This window comes from Gopherus flavomarginatus, chromosome 3 (genome assembly GCF_025201925.1).
Source record: "Gopherus flavomarginatus isolate rGopFla2 chromosome 3, rGopFla2.mat.asm, whole genome shotgun sequence".
In the NCBI taxonomy this organism is placed as follows: Eukaryota; Metazoa; Chordata; order Testudines; family Testudinidae; genus Gopherus; species Gopherus flavomarginatus.
The window spans coordinates 167,060,627-167,081,006 of record NC_066619.1 but is presented as its reverse complement, the minus strand read 5'-3'; the positions used below and the strand labels follow the sequence as shown (position 1 = coordinate 167,081,006).

Below are 20,380 nucleotides of genomic sequence, written 5' to 3'. Positions count from 1 at the left end.
CCGTCTCCATCTCCTTCAACCAAGGAGAAAAGAACATTTGAAACCATTATTTCCTAGTGCTGCAGCTGCTAACTAAATAGATACTTTAGGTCAGTCCTAGAGTCTGAGTCTATGAGTCATTTAGCTAATGTTAGTGTTTTGCCTATGCATTGTCTTGCTCAGGTGCACAGGGAGAAGAGGGCATATGGCGTCTGTTAATCCCTTCTTCAAAGCTCCCAAGAAGGAACACAGCAGAATAAGGTCCTTCGAGTGCTAGGCGGGGGATCCCTCTAACTTGCACAGTGGAACTCACTGGCGGAGAGGAGGCATAGGGAGTCTGAGGCCTGGCCATGCCACCAAAGAAGAGGACCATGCCCCTTTGGAGTCATTTTGTTTGGAGTCAAACCAGGTCTCCAATTCCTCTGTTCACAACTGCCTTCAGTAGCAGGCTCTAGTGGGAGTGCACACTTCCTTTGGGAGCAGCAGTAAAGAATGGTTCATAGCAAATGCCTCTCCTGAGCCATTCTGTCCTCAGCAAGCAGAATGGCTCAAGGAACATCCATTTGATGACTACTTCTCTGCTCTTCTCCCCTAATCCACATTGCCTACAACGGTAAGGCCAGAATATGGGGGTTTGTTACTATTTTTCAAAGCTTCTCTTCTTAAATGCTTCCCTGGGCTCTTTATTTGCCTGCCCTGAACTGGATTCACAAAACTACACTCTGGTGAAAGTAGTATTTCTGTCTGTTACAAAATATTGACAAAAAGCTAAAACTTCCAATGTGTTCTTTCTTTGCAAAATACTTCATGTACTTCCACTTCCATGGATAAAGACAGCACTTCCGTTTGCAATGCTGTCACCGTGCCATTTTAAGCAAGTACTAATTAAGTGTACATACATAAAATGAAAACTGCTTATTCGGGTATTTATACCACAGCATTTTGAGGGGACTGGGAAAATCTGCATTACTCTCATGTCAAGGCTCCCTTAATCTATTAAGCACAGCTTCTTTTAGATGCCACCAGCATTCCTTATTTTAGCTACTGCACTAGTGGTGTGGAGTTTTGACTATTCAATGAGGATTGCCTGACTCATGCTCCTTTTGACCTGTAACACATTTTTGTTAAAAAAAAAAAAACAAAAGCTAGTTCTGAAAAAGGTAATTTACTTCAATTCCACTCAAGAAATATTTATTTCAGTAGAAAAAATGTAAGACTCATCATTTCTGTGTGAAAATAGCTCTAGGATGGAGTAAATATAAATAGAAAAATGGGCATGAGACCATGTATTGCCATGACTATAATTCCTTGTAACATCAAGAACTCCAAGAACAGAGCTTAAAGTGGCTTGTCATAATACAATCCCAAGCAGGGTGACCAGACAGCAAATGTGAAAAATCAGAACAGTGGGTGGGGGGTAATAGGAACCTATATAAGAAAAAGACCCAAAAATCGGGACTGTCCCTATAAAATCGGGACATCTGGTCACCCTAATCCCAAGATGGACTTGTCATATGTAATGTTTTTTCTTATTATTTGTGTGTACAGATGTTCCTTTTTGTCATCTTCCACACCCTTTCCCACACATTCTTTCAAGCTTATCTTCCCTCCTAAACCTCACTTTCCCTCTCATTGTTCTGGCATCACCTCTCAATTCACTGTATTTTTAGGTAGGTCTCTAAAGGGCAGAAAGAAAAGCTACTTCCATTACCAAATTTGTTGGTATCCCTTATTAAAAATACTAAAGAAATGGCCTCCGACATTAATGGTCCCAAATGCTAGAGTATTGCTATTGTGTAGCCTGCTGTGTTTTGGATCATGAGGGTAGAATACTGTAGTGTTGTTTTAATAAGGGTTGCCACAAATTATAAATTAGGATTGTTCTTTTCATTATGTTATTGTCATGACCTTTTTTTACTGTTCATATTTTGTCAAATCAAAACCTTCAGAAATACCAACCATCCTTATTTAGAATAACTATTTTTCAGCAAAATATTGCCAGTTTTCTACTTTTCCCCCTCCGATACTCTCTCCTAGTCCAAATACATTTCAATGAAGTTTAAGAATACATCCCTTTATTCCTATTAATAGTTTTCAAATGTTGGCAAGTATGAGCACTATACATAAACTGATGGTAGCACATCAGTAACCATGCCAATTTCTGTCCCGACTGTCGTTTGACTGGAGGGTGTTATAACTGAGAGAGAGAGTGTAAACATACATGTCCTAAAACATTGTCCACTGGTGATGAAAAACTTGATAGCTGTATTTCTCCACAGGTCCGTAACTCTTCAGTAAAATACAGTGTTGTTTTTTTAATGCATAATAATAATAACTAATAATAAACCCATACAAATGTTCCCCCCATCACCACCACACAAAAACATTTGAGAGTGCTGTCACTTTAAATGTCACTCAAGCCTCCCTCTTCTTCCACGGCTCTCCCAGTAGCCATATAGGAACCTCTCATGAAGATGAAGATTGTGTGAGAATAAGCATCATTAGTACAATAAAAGCTTTATCTACCCCACAGCTTTTACAGCTTCAAAACCAGCTGCAGGGAACTTGGCCCTCTGTGGATCAAGACAAAGGTAGCAGCCAACAGCAAGACCCCTGTGGCTATTTTTCAAAGTGGAAAAAGCTTTCTACTTTTAGCTTGAATATAGTGAAAATAACACAACTGTACAGATAAACAGTAGTTTTTAATGCTTCAGAATTGGGAATAGGGAATTGCTGTGTTCTGAGACACAAATTCAAGATGGTGGATGCTTTTGCAGATGTGAAAGCAACCTTTACACTACAAAAATCCCAAATGCTTCACACAGCAGGGGAAAATATCATAATAAAGCACTTCCTAATTACTTCAGATAAATTAAGTTTTATTAGATTGTGTGGATTAAGAACACTGGGCTGGATATTCCCCTCCTGTGGCAGAAAATCACAAAAGAAAGGCTTTCCTGGAAACCATATAAGGTCACTTTTTAGAGGTTCCTCCACATCCAATCCTGCAAGAAGAGAAATTTTCATTCATTTAGTTTGGGAAGGGGCTGAGGTCTTCAACCCCCATTGATCCGCAGAATCCAAAAGAAAGCAGAAGGCATGCACGAGGATCCTAGAACTGTCTTCATAGTCTCCAGGTCCTTTCCTCTCCTGCAGACAAGTTTCTGCCATTGCCTGTCCATTCCATATCTGCATCCTACAACCTCTTCATGGGGGCTAGCAGCCAATGAGAGGGAGTTAATTCTGCTTCTGTGAGGGGCCGTAGGATGCATGAGATAGGACACTGGACCGGGGAGTCAGAAGTCTTGGATTCTAAAGCAGACTTTGCAATTGACTCATTGTGTGTCCTTGCGCAAATCATTCAACTGCTCTTTGCCTCAGTTTCCTCATCTGTAAAATGGGAATAATAATGCTTGCTCACTTGTGGAAGGTGCTTTGGGAACCTATGGATAAAAGCTGCTATTTATATTATTATTATTTGTTATAGCAGGGTTAACATCCACTCAGCTCACATCTGTCTGGTGTTCTCTGGCTCTGGTCCCCTGTTTGTCCAGCAGAGGGTGGTGCATGCTGCTTATCTCTCTGGCCATGTTGTGGATTGGATCCATGATGTGCAGTAATGAGAGAACAAGTAAAGTTATTTTTGATTAAGAAATGAGCTGCCTGGATTTCATCTCATTAATTTGAGCCATTTGAGAATGCCCACCCGATTATCTTCATGCCTTTTCTCCCCTCCAGCTGTCAGCTTTGCTACAGCCTACCTTCCTGTTGATCCCATCCAATTCCCAATAGGTTCCCTGGAACACTTCTACTCTCACTGCAGTCTCAAATTATCTACATCCCCACCCCCAGCCCTCCTTTATTCTTTCCATTCAAAATTCTTGTTGCTGTTTTTGACTTGTTCTTCCCAGTTTCTTGTGGTACCAGTCTTGTTGGTTGTAGTGGTGCTGGTTTAGCATCTTGAACATTTGGGGATTTTAAGTGGGGTTATTTGCACTACTGATTGGGGGTTTTAGATTTGTCAGGGCTGAGGAGCAGTGATTTATTGAAAAGAATTGTGTTTTAATTTGGATATAGTTTTTGATCCTTTAGTGCTTTGTGATGGGTTTTGACTAAGGTGGCAACAAAGAGGTGAAACCATGGGTCTCAAGCTTGGCACCTGGAAAAATGGAGGCAAACAAAAGTTCTGGAGACTTCTGAAAATTTTCACGTATGTGACCAAAATGGTCTATTCCACTTCTCAGTGGTTTGATTGGCTGGACCAAATTCTGCACTGACTTACATCCCATGCAGTCCCACTGTCACCACTATGCTGCCTCCACCCCACCCCCTGCCACCTCGATCATTCTTTTATCTCCTACAAACTAAAAAATATCTCTCAGTGGCCAGGAGGTGGCAGTCTCACTGTTAGCCTGACAACTCTGGATGTGGGAACAGGCAGTAATTCCCAGCGCCACTGCATATCTATCTGGTGAAAGTCACTTAACTTGACAGTGCACTGGACAAAAGAACCTTTGAAAGCAGCTGTATGTCTTTTGTTGTTTGTTGTTGTTTTCTTTTTAAGTTATCAAGATTTCTTAGTCGACTGTGAAATGCAATCCCTAACTGGCAAAAGAAAAAAGTGGTGATTTTACATTTCTCCCTCCCAGCCCCTGTTCTGCCACATCATGGACTAAGAAAAAGGACAACTACTCAGAAAGGCTCCCTAGTGACCCCTTGTGTCATGTTGTTGGTTGTCCTTATTCCCACAACATCTATACCAGCCACTGAACTGTGACACGGCATCAAAATCATGGAAATAAGGCACTTTTACTTCAGTGCAGCTTCTCAAAACTCACTTAAATTAGGTACTCTGTGTATGTGTGTGTCTGTACACCTCAAACTGAAAGAACCTTGGTATATATACTTACCCTTTTGGGGAAAAAATCACATTTATTCTTAAATTTTCTCTTCCCTGGTTACACAAACGCAATGTAAACATACTTTTCAAAATTCAGAACTCTCTGTTGGCTTCCCAGATGGCTGCAGTTCAATAGTTTTTTGTTTGTTTGTTTTTTCATGATTTCCTCAGCCTCTTCTTGCAAAGTGCTAAACAGCCATTATGGCTTTTGCCTGCACATTGAGATTCATCTGCAGGCTCTAAACTGCCTCAAAAGTGCTTCAATTTTACATGAGCACTAAGCTGGGGACTGGGAAGCATAACCCAGTGCTGAAGGAGCATGTAAATCCTCTGAACCAGAAATAAAAAGTGCATAGATTTTCTTTGTGATATCTCAACTGTAGGTTTATGTAAAACATGAACCTCTAGCAGGTTTTTTTCTGGCTTCTTTTTTAAAAAAAAAACTGTCACACATGCCTCAACCACAGAAAAAGCATTGGGCTTTCTGTCAAGAGCTGGAGTAACTAATACAGTCACTCTCTGTCATGCCTTTCCCTCTGAACATCCCCTCCCCCATGCTCCCTTTTAGTGGTACCAGTCCTTCAAAGTAGTGCTAAGGGACCACCAAATGTGACTGCTGAATGACAGGAAACCCTGAGATGCTATGGCTTGACACAAATGCAGATGTGTTCGTGGACGAGAGCCCTGTATTATTTCAGAAATTATAGATTCCTATGTAAGTATAGATGAACACTTGTACTGAGATTTCTGGAGAGATAAATTGTAGTAGGATTATTAATTTGCACCAAGAAGAGGGAAGAAACCCAAAAAGCATGAGCATATGGCACTAAATGTGTGAGAGAATCACTCATTTTTGGTGCATTTTGTAGACATTTTGCACAAGTGAGGTGGAACTGGAAATTGTCTCTATAGAAGGATTTTTGCTGTGTATTTCCTTTGTGTGTGAAAATATTTTTAACAGCAAATAGCCAGTTCAATGTTGTTTTAAAGATATTCAACCTCACATCTGCTGAGGGGAAGGAGGGGTCAGTGTTACTGGAGCTTCTACAGCTACCGCAAACATGCTGTAAAACCTGAACCTTCAAATTCTGTTCCTATCTGCACAGACAGTCCCCTGGCAGCTAAACTGGTGCAGGTTTCCTGCACAAGGGGGAGGGAGCAAGATTTGGAGAGGAGATGCAAGAAAAGGAGGGCACTTAGCATCAGAGAATCAGGTGCTACAGCCACAAGACAGGCATAGCCTCTGCCAAGCATCTCCAGAGCCATTCTGTGACCTGAGGAGAAAAGATTCCTTGCCACTTCCCCTCCGAACATATACCTAGAGTTTACCCCAGCTACTTGGCCTCTGGATTAGGATTAGAACTTGTGCCCAAGTTTAGAATTTGTCCCTCTGTCTCTATGTAGAATGTGTGTGATATCATAATAACAATAACATTGTATATATTCCTCTCTTTTATCAAGATATAATATAATATTCCTCTCTCTGGTCTTCTATAGGAGTCCAGATGTGTGCAGTACAGTTAGACCTTTAGATGATATCATCCCTTTTAGACACAGGGTGTTCTTGGCTCCTAAACCCCGTTACCTCTGTCTCGAGCAGGTGGAGCATCGTTACCTGTGGAGCTCAGAGAAAGGCGTGAACACAGAAAACAATGCAACAGGCCTCATAGGCCTAATAGCATTTCTGCCTAGGCACTGGTCTGCAGCTGCCTCCACAATACCACCTGAGGCACTGGCAGGCTTTTCACACAGAGCAAAGGAAGTCATTCCTCCTTTTTCAGCTACAGAAGCCGCCACGGCCCCTGGAACAGGAAGCATTCCTCCTACCTGCTCCCACTTGAGCAGCAGCAACCCACTGCCCTCAGAAGAAAAAGCTGAATGAGATCCAGCTGCTCTCTTAGATCCTCCAGAGGGATTTCAGTCCAAACTCTGCCTCAGAGTCTGTGAGGCTTATTAAAACTGCCTTTAAGGCATTCAGGGAAAAGAGACTAAGCTAAGAAATAGAGGGAAAGTAAATCTCCTCTTTCTAGCAACCTTCCACCTTGTGATATCTTCAGACAAGGGCCAGTTACCAGTGATCCTCAGGCTACTTCCATTACAAAAAGGGAGTCCTAGGGAACAAGAAGGGTAGGGGGAGAGCCACAGGGATGATGAGGGCCAGAGGCTGATCAGGAAATGCCTGATCCCCACCCCCAAGGGAAACGGGAATTCAGGTTCTTCCACGGTTTACCTTCACCTATTAGCTCTTGGCTCTAACTGCCTTGTCTTCACTAGGATGTTTCTTCAGGTTAGCTGACTTGAGTTAAGAATGCACCTTTTTTCCTAGTGAGGACAAGGCTACATAGGGCACATAGCTGGAAGCTGTTCATTTAAAAATTTGAGTTAATAGTTACAGAAAATTGTTTGCAGTATGCATCTAGTTCCTCTGTGTGCCATTAGCCAAGCAGCCATTACTGGGAAGTCAGAAAGAGCAGATGCATGCAATAACAGGGTGCATGATTATTGGAGGGGTTTTGAGTCACTTAGTTTTATTTATTTCCAAATAGTTTTATTTCTTATTTCTTTGTTGTTAAGATTGCAGTTGATGTGTTTAAAAAATGAAGTATACAGGAGGCTGCCATCATGCAATCATCTCTGTCCCAACAGAATGCAGAGAGAACATTTTTCTCAGCAAGAATCATTATATTTGAAGCAGTCCTATTTGTGCTCAGCCTATTTATTAATTTTTGAAACACCAGACACCATAACAGAAGTACTTTGAAGCGTTTGAACAGAGTCCTTTATGGCTGTGACAAACCCATCTCTGAAAGATTATAAACAAGTTTCCATCATTACAGTGTATTGATTTAACTTAGTATTTATTATAAAAAGAATATTTCATTGTGTAAAATTATTCAGGTCCCCCACCCAAAAATGGACTGTTTACTGAGTCTGTGACTGAACAGTACATCAGATAGATATTCTGAGTCACCTCTAAGTGAAAATGTTGGCCATACACTGCTTGAATTACTACATTTTACCACAGGAGACCAAATATAATAACAAGTACTAGGTGAATCTTTTATTAAGTATGTAATGGTATAATTCCCCACTCTGAATCTTAGCGTCCAAAAGATGGGGTACCAGCATGAATTCCTCTAAGCTCAATTACCAGCTTAGTAGTTGTAGCGCTGCCACCAACCAGGAATTCCACTGCCTGGTACACTCTGGTCCCCCCAAAAACCTTGCCCAGGGACCCCCAAGACCCAGTCCCTCTGGATCTTAACACAAGGAAAGTAAACCCTTTCCCTCACCGTTGCCTCTCCCAGGCTTCCCCTCCCTGGGTTACCCTGGAAGATCACTGTGTGATTCAAACTCCTTGAACCTTAAAACAGAGAGGAAAATTCACCTTCTCACCTCCTTCTCTCTCCCCCTCCCAGACTAACACAGAGAGAAATTAACCTTTCTCTCCCCCTTCCCACCCACCAATTCCCTGGTGGATCCAAACCCAGTCCCCTGGGGTCTCACCAGAATAAAAAAACAATCAGGTTCTTAAACAAGAAAAGCTTTTAATTAAAGAAAGAAAAAACAGTAAAAATTATCTTTGTAAATTTAAGATGGAATATGTTACAGGGTCTTTCAGCTATAGGCACTGGGAATACCCTCCCAGCCTAAGTATACAAGTACAAATTAAAATCCTTTCAGCAAAATACAAATTTGAACTCCTTCCAGCCAAATACACATTTGCAAATAAAGAAAACAAACATAAGCCTAACTCGCCTTATCACCTAGTACTTACTATTTTGAATCTATAAGAACCTGTATCAGGGAAATTGGAGAGAAGCCTGGTTGCATGTCTGGTCACTCTCAGAACCCAGAGAGAACAACAACCAAAAACTAACAGCACACACAAAAACTTCCCTCCCTCAAGATTTGAAAGTATCCTGTCCCCTGATTGGTCCTCTGGTCAGGTGACAGCCAGGCTCACTGAACTTGTTAACCCTTTACAGGCAAAAGAGACATGAAGTACTCCTGTTCTATTAACTCTTAACTATCTGTTTATGACAAAGGACATCTGCAGTCATATCACTTTGGGTTGTGCTCTTGGCCAGTTTGATCAGATAGGGAAAATTCTGCTTTTTTTGGATGAGGCATAAAGCTGATTCTGAGTAACTTCCAATTACAAGTGCTATTGGACTCTTAGTTGGAGCTGAACAAATATGGATGAAATCCTGGCCTCATTGAAATCAACTGCAGAACTCCCATTGACTTCAGTGGGGGCAGGGTTTCAGCTGTAAAGGCAGCTACGAGACATCATAGTCTAGTCCTAGTGACTGGAACAGGGATCTGGGGAACATAAAACAGGGGTTCTATTACAGGCTCTGGCACTGATTTATTTTGTGACCTTGAGCAAGTCCTTTTACCTTACTCTGTGTCATTTTCACCATATGTGAAATGCAGATGTACATATTTACACACCGTTGTAGTGTACCTTAAGGTCTTTGGTTGGAAGGCACTAAGTAAGTGCAAGGTATTACTAACATAGTTATTTACAATGCACATATCACACAATATTTCCTTGCCCCAGACATAATGGGTGGCTAGTTGCTATCTCCTGGGAGATGCATTCTCTGGCATATACCTCTACCCTGATATAACACTGTCCTTGGGAGCCAAAAAATCTTACTGCGTTATAGGTGAAACCGCATTATATCGAACTTGCTTTCATCCACCAGAGAGCGCAGCCCCGCCTCCCCCCCCGGGGTAGAGGTGTATTTGATTACTAGTTGAAGAAGTATCTCTTGGTCAATTGAAAGCAAAAAAACACAAAAGAGAATCCATTAACAGAAAAAAATACACATACAGATTCTCAGAATTTGGAAAATGAGTTTATACTTGCAACTGAACACACACAAAATTTTCCCTATACCTTAAATAACATCAAAATAAGTTTTGGCACAAAGGAGCCCTGTAGAGTGTAGATATTAACCCTACTCACCTGGACAGATTCCAAGCTGGAAAATTCAATTCTACTTTGCTGAAATTCCTCTTACACTTTCAGATGAATACAGTATTGTTCATTGCCTATATTAAACTATTGTATAGGGTTGCTGTGCCCGATAAAACAGTTGTTGGGTTTCACCACAGGAGTGAGTGAATTTTAGTGGTGGGCACAGTGAGATATATAAAATAGTGTAAGTGATATTTATACTGCCATGGAAATCATTAAGAGTTTGTCCATTTAATTCAATGGGCGCAAAATAGAACCCATGAATTGTTATTACTGTTACTAATTTATATAATACCATAATATTATATGATTACATTACATTTATGGACATTCAAAAAAAAAAAGAGATACAGCTCCTGCCTTTGAAGAGCACATAATCTTCCCATAGTTTACTTAACCAGTTAATATATTAAGCACTTTGAGATCATCAGAATGTGTCTTTGATAGACTGTGTATCTAGAGTGCAAGTTATAGTAAAGGTCTATGTCTATAATAATTCCCTCCCTGCTATCCCTTTGCTCGAGGAGGAGAAGTGATTAGCTCTTCTCCTCTACCAGCTGCAAATGATTATCCCTCCAAATATCCCTCCAACCTCCTCTGCTCACTTAGCTGTACCAGTTAGCAATTAGGCAGATTTAGCCAAGGCTCCATCTATTCTGTGCCTCTTCCCACCCATTCCCCACCCACAGATCTCCACGTAAACTGTGTAGGAATGTAAGGAAAGTTCTCTCTCTTTCACTCACTTGCGTGGGTGTGTAGTCCAAGTCACAGTCCAGCCCAGAAGAAGTATAATTTTCCATTAAAATGTGATAAGAGGCATGTAGTGCTGGTGAATAGTACTAGATTGACAGCCCTGGAGATTGAGGCCTTCTCTTAATTCACAGAACTGGTGTAAAACAGGCACTTTCAGTGCTAGTTGTTCTTAACCTCCTCATCAATATGCCTCAGTCCTTACCTGGAGGGACAACTTGGAGGGGTAAGAAGGTTGTTCAGTTCTTGGGATCTCTGCGGAAAGTGCCAAAGTGATGCCATTTGATGCCAGCTTCAGACTTGCCAAGTGCCCTGTGTTTCCCTTCAGGCTACAGGTGTTTGGCCCTGTCTACAGGGAAGTTCCAGCAATTGAATGGATTTTTCTGATGGCAGGCTCAGTGCTGTGTGTGGGTGGATTTTTATATAAAATCAGAGTGATTGGTGTGTGTAAATATCCCTGAAACTAAACAGTTTCAAAGTCATCTTCTCTTTCTCAGACTTCTTTCATAATTTAGATTATCCAAGTCCACAAGACAGAATTCTAAGCAAGTATTTCTCTCCTTTTCTTTGGCCACGTCCACACTACAGACTAAAATCGAAATTAATAAAATTGATTTTATAAAACAGGGTTTATAAAATCGATTTTATGCGTCCACACTAGGGCACGTTACATCGGTGGTGTGTGTCCATGGTCCCAGGCGTCCATCGATTTCCAGAGCGTTGCACTGTGGGTACCTATCCCATAGTTCCTGCAGTGTTCCCTGACCCTTGGAATTATGGGTTACTACCCCAGTGCCTGATGGGGCAAAAATCACTGTCGTGTGTGGTTCTGGATACAGCCTCACCCCCTCCCTTCTTGAAAGCAGCAGACAGCCATTTCGCGCGTTTTTTACTGGGTGAAGTGAGCAAATGCCATAGCACAGCAAGCATGGACCCTGCTCTGATCAGTACCGCGATCGTGGACGTTGTAAACAGTTCACGCATTCTCGTGCTGTCTATGCTGAACCATGAACTGCAAACGCAGGAGAGGAGGCGGCAGCTACGGCAGCACGGCGACGAGAGTGATGAGGACCTGGAGACTGATTTCTCCGAAACCGCGGGCCCCCGCACTTTGGAGCTCCTGATGGTAACGGGGGAGGTTCTACCCATTGCTCGCCGATTTTGGGCCCGGGAAACAAGCACAGACTGGTGGGACCGCATAGTTTTGCAGGTGTGGGACGATTCGCAGTGGCTGCGGAACTTTCGCATGCGTAAGAGCACTTTCTTTGAACTTTGTGACTTGCTTTCCCCTGTCCTGAAATGCCATAATACCAGGATGAGAGCAGCCCTCACAGTGGAGAAGCGAGTGGCAATAGCCCTCTGGACGCTTGCAACGCCAGACAGCTACTGGTCAGTCGGGAATCAATTTGAAGTGGGAAAATCTACTGTGGGGGCTGCTGTGTTGCAAGTAGCCAAAGCAATCATTAAGCTGCTGCTACGAAAGGTTGTGACTCTGGGAAGCGTGCAGGTCATAGTGGATGGCTTTGCTGCAATGGGATTCCCTAACTGTGGGGGGGCCATAGATGGAACCCATATCCCTATCTTGGCACCGGAGCACCAGGGCACCCAGTACGTAAACCGCAAGGGGTACGTTTCAATGGTGCTGCAAGCACTGGTGGATCACAAGGGACGTTTCACCAGCATCCACGTGGGATGGCCAGGAAGGGTTTATGACGCTCGTGTCTTCAGAAGCACTACTCTGTTTAAACGGCTGCAGCAAGGGACTTACTTCCCAGACCAGAAAATTACAGTTGGGTATGTTGAAATGCCTGTAGTTATCCTGGGGGACCCAGCCTACCCCTTGATGCCATGGCTCATGAAGCCATACACAGGCAGCCTGGACAGTGGTCAGGAGTTGTTTAACTACAGGCTGAGCAAGTGCAGAATGGTGGTAGAATGTGCATTTGGGCGTCTCAAAGGTCGCTGGAGAACTTTACTTACTCGCTCAGACCTCAGCCAAACCAATGTCCCCTTTGTTATTGCTGCTTGCTGTGTGCTCCACAATCTCTGTGAGAGTAAGGGGGAGACCTTAATGGCAGGGTGGGAGGCTGAGGCAAATCACCTGGCCGCTGATTACGCGCAGCCAGACACCAGGGCGATTAGAAGATCACACCAGGAAGCGGTGCGCATCAGAGAAACCTTGAAAATGAGTTTCATCATGGGCCAGGGTACGGTGTGACTGCTGTGTTTCTTTCCCCTTCATGAACCTCCCCCCCTGTATTGACTCCTGCTGCAAGCAACCTACCCTCCACCCTTCCATAACAGCTTGCTTATGGAAATAAAGTTACTATCTTTTAAAAACCTTGTATTCTTTATTAAAAGTCAGTCCCTGTAAGCAACCCACCCTCCTTCTTGCTTTAAAAAGCATGTAATTAAAAATAGATTACAGAGAAATAACAAGGTACACCGGTAGTGGTTTTGGAGGAGGATGGGAGGGAAGAAAAAAGCCATTAAGGAAGCCTTGAAAACGAGTTTCATCATGGGCCAGGGTACGGTGTGACTGCTGTGTTTCTTTCCCCTTCATGAACCTCCCCCCCCCGTATTGACTCCTGCTGCAAGCAACCTACCCTCCACCCTTCCCTAACAGCTTGCTTATGGAAATAGTCATTCCCTGTAACCAGCCCACCCTCCCACTTGCTTTGAATAGCATGTAATTATAAGAAGAGTAAGAGAAATAAAAAGGTACCCCGGGAGTGGTTTGGGAGGAGTATAGGAGGGAAGAAAAAGGCCATTAAGGACATTTCAATGTAATGACAGCCTTTTGGTTGGACTGTCCACGAGGGTGGAGTGGGCAGGTGCAGAAAGCCTTCCCCCACGCGTTCTTATACGTCTGGGTGTGGAAGATATGGGACATGGTGAGTACTGAGGGAGGTTAAACATGGGCTGGAGTGGCACTCTGTGACCCCGCAGCTCTTCCACCAGACTTCGGAGGATGTCAGTTTGATCGCGCAGCAGCTCCAGCATTGCATCCCGCCACCGCTGATCTTCCTGCCTACACCTCTGATCTTCCTGCCGCCACATCTCATCTCGAGCATCCCTCCTGTCCTCACGTTGGTCCCTCCTGTCCTCACGTTCACTGGCATCTTTCCTGTACTTTGCTACCACGTCTTTCCGCTACCACGTCTTTCCACTCCCCCAGATGAGTCTTTCACTGCGGGTTACTGCCATGATTTCTGTGAACATCTCATCCCGTGTCCTCTTCTTCCTCATCTTCCTTATCTGACCTATCCTTCGGACTGGAGTAGGGAGGCTTGAAAAATGTGCAGCTGCATGAGTGGGGGAAAAGAGTGATAGAAGGATCATAAGAGATACATTTCACAGAACAATAGTTATACTCTTTCACAGTGAACTACACTATTCACCGTACGTAGCACATGTCACTTCACTACAAGGTCGCCTTTGGATTCTTTTAGTATTTAGTGCTTGCGGCTGTGGTGTAACAGATCAACACAGACGCAGATCCGGGGATTACAAATCAGATTGCAGGTGGACATGGTAAGGCATACATCTAATGGCAGTTAACCGTACAACCTCCACCTTTCCCCCCACCCCTGGCTATTAGCAGGTAAAATTCATGCTGTGCAGCCAAACTGCTAAAAAGCACATCTTTTGCTTTTTTTCTTATGCCATCAGAAAGGTTAAGCACTAGAGGAAATTGTGAATTGTTTTCCCCCCAACTCTGCATGTCTGCTGTAATGGCAGGCACTGAAACCTTACCCCCTCCCCCTTTCCCCCCCTCTCTTTGCAATTAGCAGCGAAAATTCCTGCTGCCCAAATGCTAAAAAGCTCAGCGCCATTAGAGACACCTCCCCGTAGGAGTGGGCAGCTTTTTCCCTTCCCCCCACATGGCTAACTGCAAGTGAAGGATTTCTTTTAAGCCGCAGGAAAGCATCACCGTAGGAATGGTCATCTCTGTCCCCTTAATAAAATACATTAATTTTTACCAGGTGACCATGAACGATATCACTCTCCTGAGGATTACAGACAGAAAAAAAGAAATTATGCTTCTTGAATGCCAGCAATCCCCGGGACCATACGCAGCTAGGCTTTGTCATGCAATGATACCCGATTACGTGCTCCAGGCATGGCGTGGTAAAGTTCTGTACCATGGTGGATGGAATAAGGCTGCCCTGCCCAGAAACCTTCTGAAAAGGCTTTTGGGGTACCTACAGGAGTGCTTCATAGAGATGTCCCTGGAGGATTTCCGCTCCATCGCCAGACATGTTAACAGACTTTTCCAGTAACTTTAATGCCAGCTAATGCATGCAAGCCCTCATGGCAAATCAGTCATTAAAAAACGCTTGCTTTTAAACTATGTTTTATATTTACAAAGGTACACTCACCAGAGGTCGCTTCCATGGCTTCATTGTCGGGGCTAGTGGCTTGGGAGGGCTGGGAGGGTAATTCTGTCTGGGTGAGAAAAAGCTCCTGGCTGTTGGGGAGAATGGAGTGCTGTGTGCTCTCTGCAAGCTCGTCCTCCTCTTCCTCCTCCTCATCTTCACCCTCCGCAGAATCCTCAGCAATGGCTGAGATTACTACCCCCACCTCGGAATCCACAGACAAGGGGGGGCTTGTCGTGGTGCAGCCCCCTAAAATTGCATGCAGCTCCGCGTAGAAGCGGCATGTTTTTGGCCCAGATCCGGATCTGCCATTTGCTGCTTTGGTTTTCTGGTACGCTTGTCTGAGCTCCTTCACTTTAACTCTGCACTGCACTGAGTCCCTGGTATGGCCTCTCTGCCTCATGGCATTAGAAATTTTTTCAAAAGTTTTTTCATTTCGTCTACTGGAACGCAGTTCTGATAGCACAGAATCTTCTCCCCATACTGCGATCAGATCCAATAACTCCTGTGTGTTCCACGCTGGAGCTCTTTTCCTATTCTCAGGAGACTGCATTGTTACCTGTGCTGCTGAGAGCTCCACGCTGGCCAAACAGGAAATGCAATTCAAAAGTTCCCGGGGCTTTTCCTGTATACCTGGCCAGTGCAGTAGAGTTCCTTTACCTGTCCAGAGCAGCCACTGGTGCACTGTGGGATACCTCCCGGAGGCCATTAACTTCGATTTCCGTCCACACTAACCCTAAATCGATTTAGTAATATCGATTTTAGGGTTACTCCTTTTGTTTAGCTGGAGTACAGAAATCGATATTAAGGCCCCTTAAAATCGATTTTAAGTGCCTTGTAGTGTGGACAGGTACAGCGTTAAATCGATTTAACACTGTTTAAATCGATTTAACGCTGTAGTGTGGACCAGGCCTTTGTTGTCCCTTCTGAACTTTCTCATTTTCTCTTGTTTCAGTTTCAAAACTTTGAGCAGTTCTTGGGGCTCCCTTGCAATTTTTCAAGTTGTTTACTGAGGTCAGAGATCAAATACTTGTTAATTAAAAATGGGAAGGCATGTTTTTATGGATTGCTTTCTTTCTGATGTACATTCATAAGATGTCATTACCAGTTCTTATACAAAACTGATTCAAATGGCTTGACTTTCTACTTTGACTTCTCATTTTAAGGCTCCACACCACCACCACCCTGCTGCAAATGTGTGAGGGGGGGTGGCAATGAGTGCATCCAAGGTCGTGGATGCCTGCATCCAAGGTCTGGGTAGCCTGCACAGGGGTAGAAGTGTATATTCCCCTTATGTTCCTAGGTGAGCATGCAGGCCAAGGGATAAACCTCAAACTAGGAGATAGTGCAAGCAAAAATTCCCCCTCCCCACCAGTCATCTTCTTGCTATTTATTTCCATGAAAGAGTGTAGGAGCTATACTGTAACCACAGCAGGGAAGCTTTTAATAAAGATGGTATCTTTATTTATTGAATTTACATACAGTATATGGAACCTATCAAACATTCTAGCTACCCACAAATGCATTCAATTATCTCCCTACAATTGGGTTTGTTATTGCATAACTATAAAATAGGAAGGCATCTGCTTCTGGTGGTTCGTGTTTGAATTTATGCAAATATATTAATTTATGCAAATTTGCAATTTACTGGAATTTTGTCAGGCTATGGGCAGGTATGCAGTTGTGAATGGGGCTTTATTCTGAGTTTTGGATACTTGTATGCTGGGAACTTGACTGAAACCATCAACTCATTTCACAGTAGAAATGAAACACCTGTGGGATTTTAACATGTTTCAGTTATTACTGATACGGGGTGGGTTTGAATTGGTGTCCTAGAGGTTAGGTGCTCCATAAACAACTACTAGTCGTCCGAGCAGTTGAATCGTCCTTTGTGTGTGGGGCATGTGTGGTAGACCCACAGGGGAAAGTGTTTAAAAATGGCTTCTAATTTTGCGCTCACAAGTATGTGCATCCGTATATAGTCAGGCAGGTAGATATAGAACTGAATGTCCAAACAGGCACACTCTCAGAATCTGTGAGAGCAAATATAGAAACCCTCTAAAAAAAATTGGGCTATAAAGTGTGTGTGGTATGGAGCAAGTTCTACGCTGACTTACATCCCATGTGATTAGTGAGGTTGTATGAGATGCAAATCAGTGCAGAAGTTGGCCTGTATGAGCATAAAGGCTGGGTTACATTTAAACCAGGATATGGGTCATTCTGTAAGAGCCAAAGTACTAAAAAAGCAGTGGGGGATATAGAGGAAATTAGTTTATTCTGCTGTTACTGTCAGTCTCTTGATCTCATACAGTGTTTAATGGGATGTTGTCAGGATTTAACATCCACGTTTTGACCTACCTTAAAAGTTACATTGCAGATCAACTGAGTCCTAAGAACAACATTTGTAATGCAAAAGGTGGCTCATGAGGAACATTACAAAATGAATTCAACCTGTTTTCTGTGATTGAATAGTAGAAGCACCTGCAGTAGTTGTAAGATCAGGATCTCGCTTAGAAGTCCTCCTCTCAAGGTTATCATGCTATTATTATTCTCCTGTGAGGTTTTAAGCAGTACAGTACTGGATGAATGTAACTGTATCAAGTCTTCTGTGGAACCTATACAGAATCATTTCAGCATGCTAATAGGTCAGCTGCTGTCTGAGATACCTCTAATTAAATGTTTCCTAACACAATTAGAAAGTGTGACCATGGTAAGGATTATTTTTTAAGTGACACCAATAGGATTCTGACCTGTCACAACACAGAGGAAAATTACCCCATTCCTAGTTGTATGACCCAACAGACAGATTCTGCCACCTTTTCTTAGGTCGAGTGGTACTTTACTAGGTAAGAAGTTCCTTTTCAATCACTGGGACTCTTTGTGAAATGAGGCACTACTGCGCATGAGTAAGGCCAGCAGAATCAGATCCTTACAGTGTGTGAAAGTTCAGGAGGAATCACGCAGGGTCACCTTCTGCCAGACATGCCAACTCTGTGAATTAATCGCGAAAAATGCAATTTCGAAGTAAAATGAAGCCTGATTCATGATTTCAATATAGAACACTCAAAGGTCAGGATTTCCTGACCTTTGAGAGTTCTAGCCCAAGATCATGAGTCGGGCTTAATAATTTTACTCAGAAATTGCTGTCAGCCCCAGTGGCTGGGGCTCCTGCTGCCAGTCAGCCCCAGTGCTTACTCACACAGACTAGTACTTTACTCCATAAGTAATCAGTGTGGTTCCTAATGGAGTAAGGTGCTACTTAGCAAAATTAAGGATGTCATAATCTGGCCCATAAATTTCTACATTCACTACCTATACATATAGCATATTGTCCCAGCTGATGTCTCAGCAACTGATTTGATCTCTATATATTCTAGAAAAAATGTTTAGCTTAGAGCAGGGGTTCTCAGACTTTTGTACTGGTGACTCGTTTCGCACAGAAAGCCTCTGAGTGCGACCCCACCCCTTACACAATAAAAAAACACTTTTTTATATATTTGACACCACTATAAATGCTGGAGGCAAAGCGGGGTTTGGGGTGGAGGCTGACAGCTCGCGACCCCCCCATGTAATAACCTCATGACCCTCTGAGGGGTCCTGACCCCCAGTTTGAGAACCGCTGGCTTAGAGACAGATGTAATCATATGGTGATACTGTATTTATGGTCACATGCTTTTAAGCACAAACAGAAAATATGCTTCTAGATGGCTACCACACAATTTGTGAGATCAAAAGACTTTAAGCAACCTGAAACCTGTAAGCATTTGTTATGTCCTAGAAAAACAATGCCTTCACTAGCTTGTTGCTATTAAATGGGGAATGTATTAAGAACCAAGAGATAAGTTATGCCAGTGTATTTAATGGATTTCATTGACATGATGAATATTTCATATCTTCAACGTATCAGAAAACTGGATTTGCATCCAGAATTTTAAGTCCATTTTGTAATCATTATTAACCAGTACTCTTCTTTCATTATAAGACTACTTGCTTTAGCCCTATAGTAACCTAACTCTCTGCTCCATCAAATTGCGTTATAATCAGCCTCATTGTAAAAACATAATATTGGAACATTGAAACTGCTAAGCTCTTGAGGCTATAAAAAGTGGGAATGTACTGAAGTGAGATCTTTAGACTAGCAGCAGTTGCACTGTGAAAACATAACCTCTTCTGAGCACATCCTGTATATATAAGCTATTTTCCCCTTATAGATAGGACAACAAACAGCCCTGGGCCACTTTTGGAGCCAATTGAGCTTTTTCAAGCAAAGCAGTTTTAGAAGGTGGTGTTTGTCACATTCCAAATATACATGCTGTATTTTGTTTTTACTTCATCGAAGTACAGCAATCAAATTTTGAGTGTTTAGTTTCAAGGAGAAAAGCTAGTATGTATTTTTCTCGAAATAGCTTATAATTTCCTGGGCAAACATGTCAAAGATAAGGAAATTAAAAAGATGATAGGCTATATAATACCTAGCAGGAAAATGCATCTAATTATAAAGAGTTCCTACGAAAATTCTGTATGATGTTGCATACTTCAGTTCCTGTTGTTGTTTTTTATGATGTTACGTTGTTAAACGAGTTTTGGATGGAAAGCATGTGCAGCGTAAACGACAGTATACAACCGTGCACCAATATTAATTAATCATCAGCTTCCTGAATGGAGCCTCTATGAGGCTGGAGGCAAAATCAAGGGTTTGCTTGGTTTCCAGAGCATGCAGTGCACTCTGTACTGTACAATTGGGAACATTCATGTTATGAATATCACCTTGTAATTCATGTTGTATGAGGCTGGGGGTAGCTGGCCTGAAAGTTTGTGTTCAGCAGAAAGACTCATAACCCTATGTTAGTTATTCAGTGGTGGGGACAAACTATGCAGACTAAGATCAAGTATCTTTTAATTAAATTTCCTGGCATTACAGTAAGGAAAAAGAGAATCAGTCACGCTGTACAAAATATTTGTATGTGAGGTTTATATACTTAAGGTCCTTTGTCGGACTACGTTTTAGAAATGGTGATGATTTTTTTTTTTAATGGATGGACACACTCAAAGTTTATTGAGACTTTGGCATCAGCAACACAGTGCAAATATGTTAAAAAAGTGGTGCATAGATTCTCCCCCCCTCCACTCACCCACCCACACATCTCCCGTGGCTACCATTTTAAAACTGAAGTGAAGAGCATTTTCACAGGGCTGGTGAATTGTAAGGGTGGGATCATGCAAAACATGGAGTATGTCAATTGGTGTTAAAACGTCAGCATCTTACCAACAGATATTGCAGTGGTATCTGAGATACCACAATATTTCCTTGTACACATCAGATAGCGCTGTGTGGTAACTGGGCAAATGCTAGGTTTGTAATGGCAGTGACAGCGTTATCAT

The 20,380-nt window shown here is 42.7% G+C and overlaps 1 protein-coding gene across 2 annotated transcripts in view; it reads left to right on the top strand.

The window, feature by feature from the left end:
* UNC5C (unc-5 netrin receptor C) overlaps positions 1-20,380 on the top strand; it is a 375,760-nt gene that overhangs the window by 247,581 nt on the left and 107,799 nt on the right. The window lies entirely within an intron of this gene.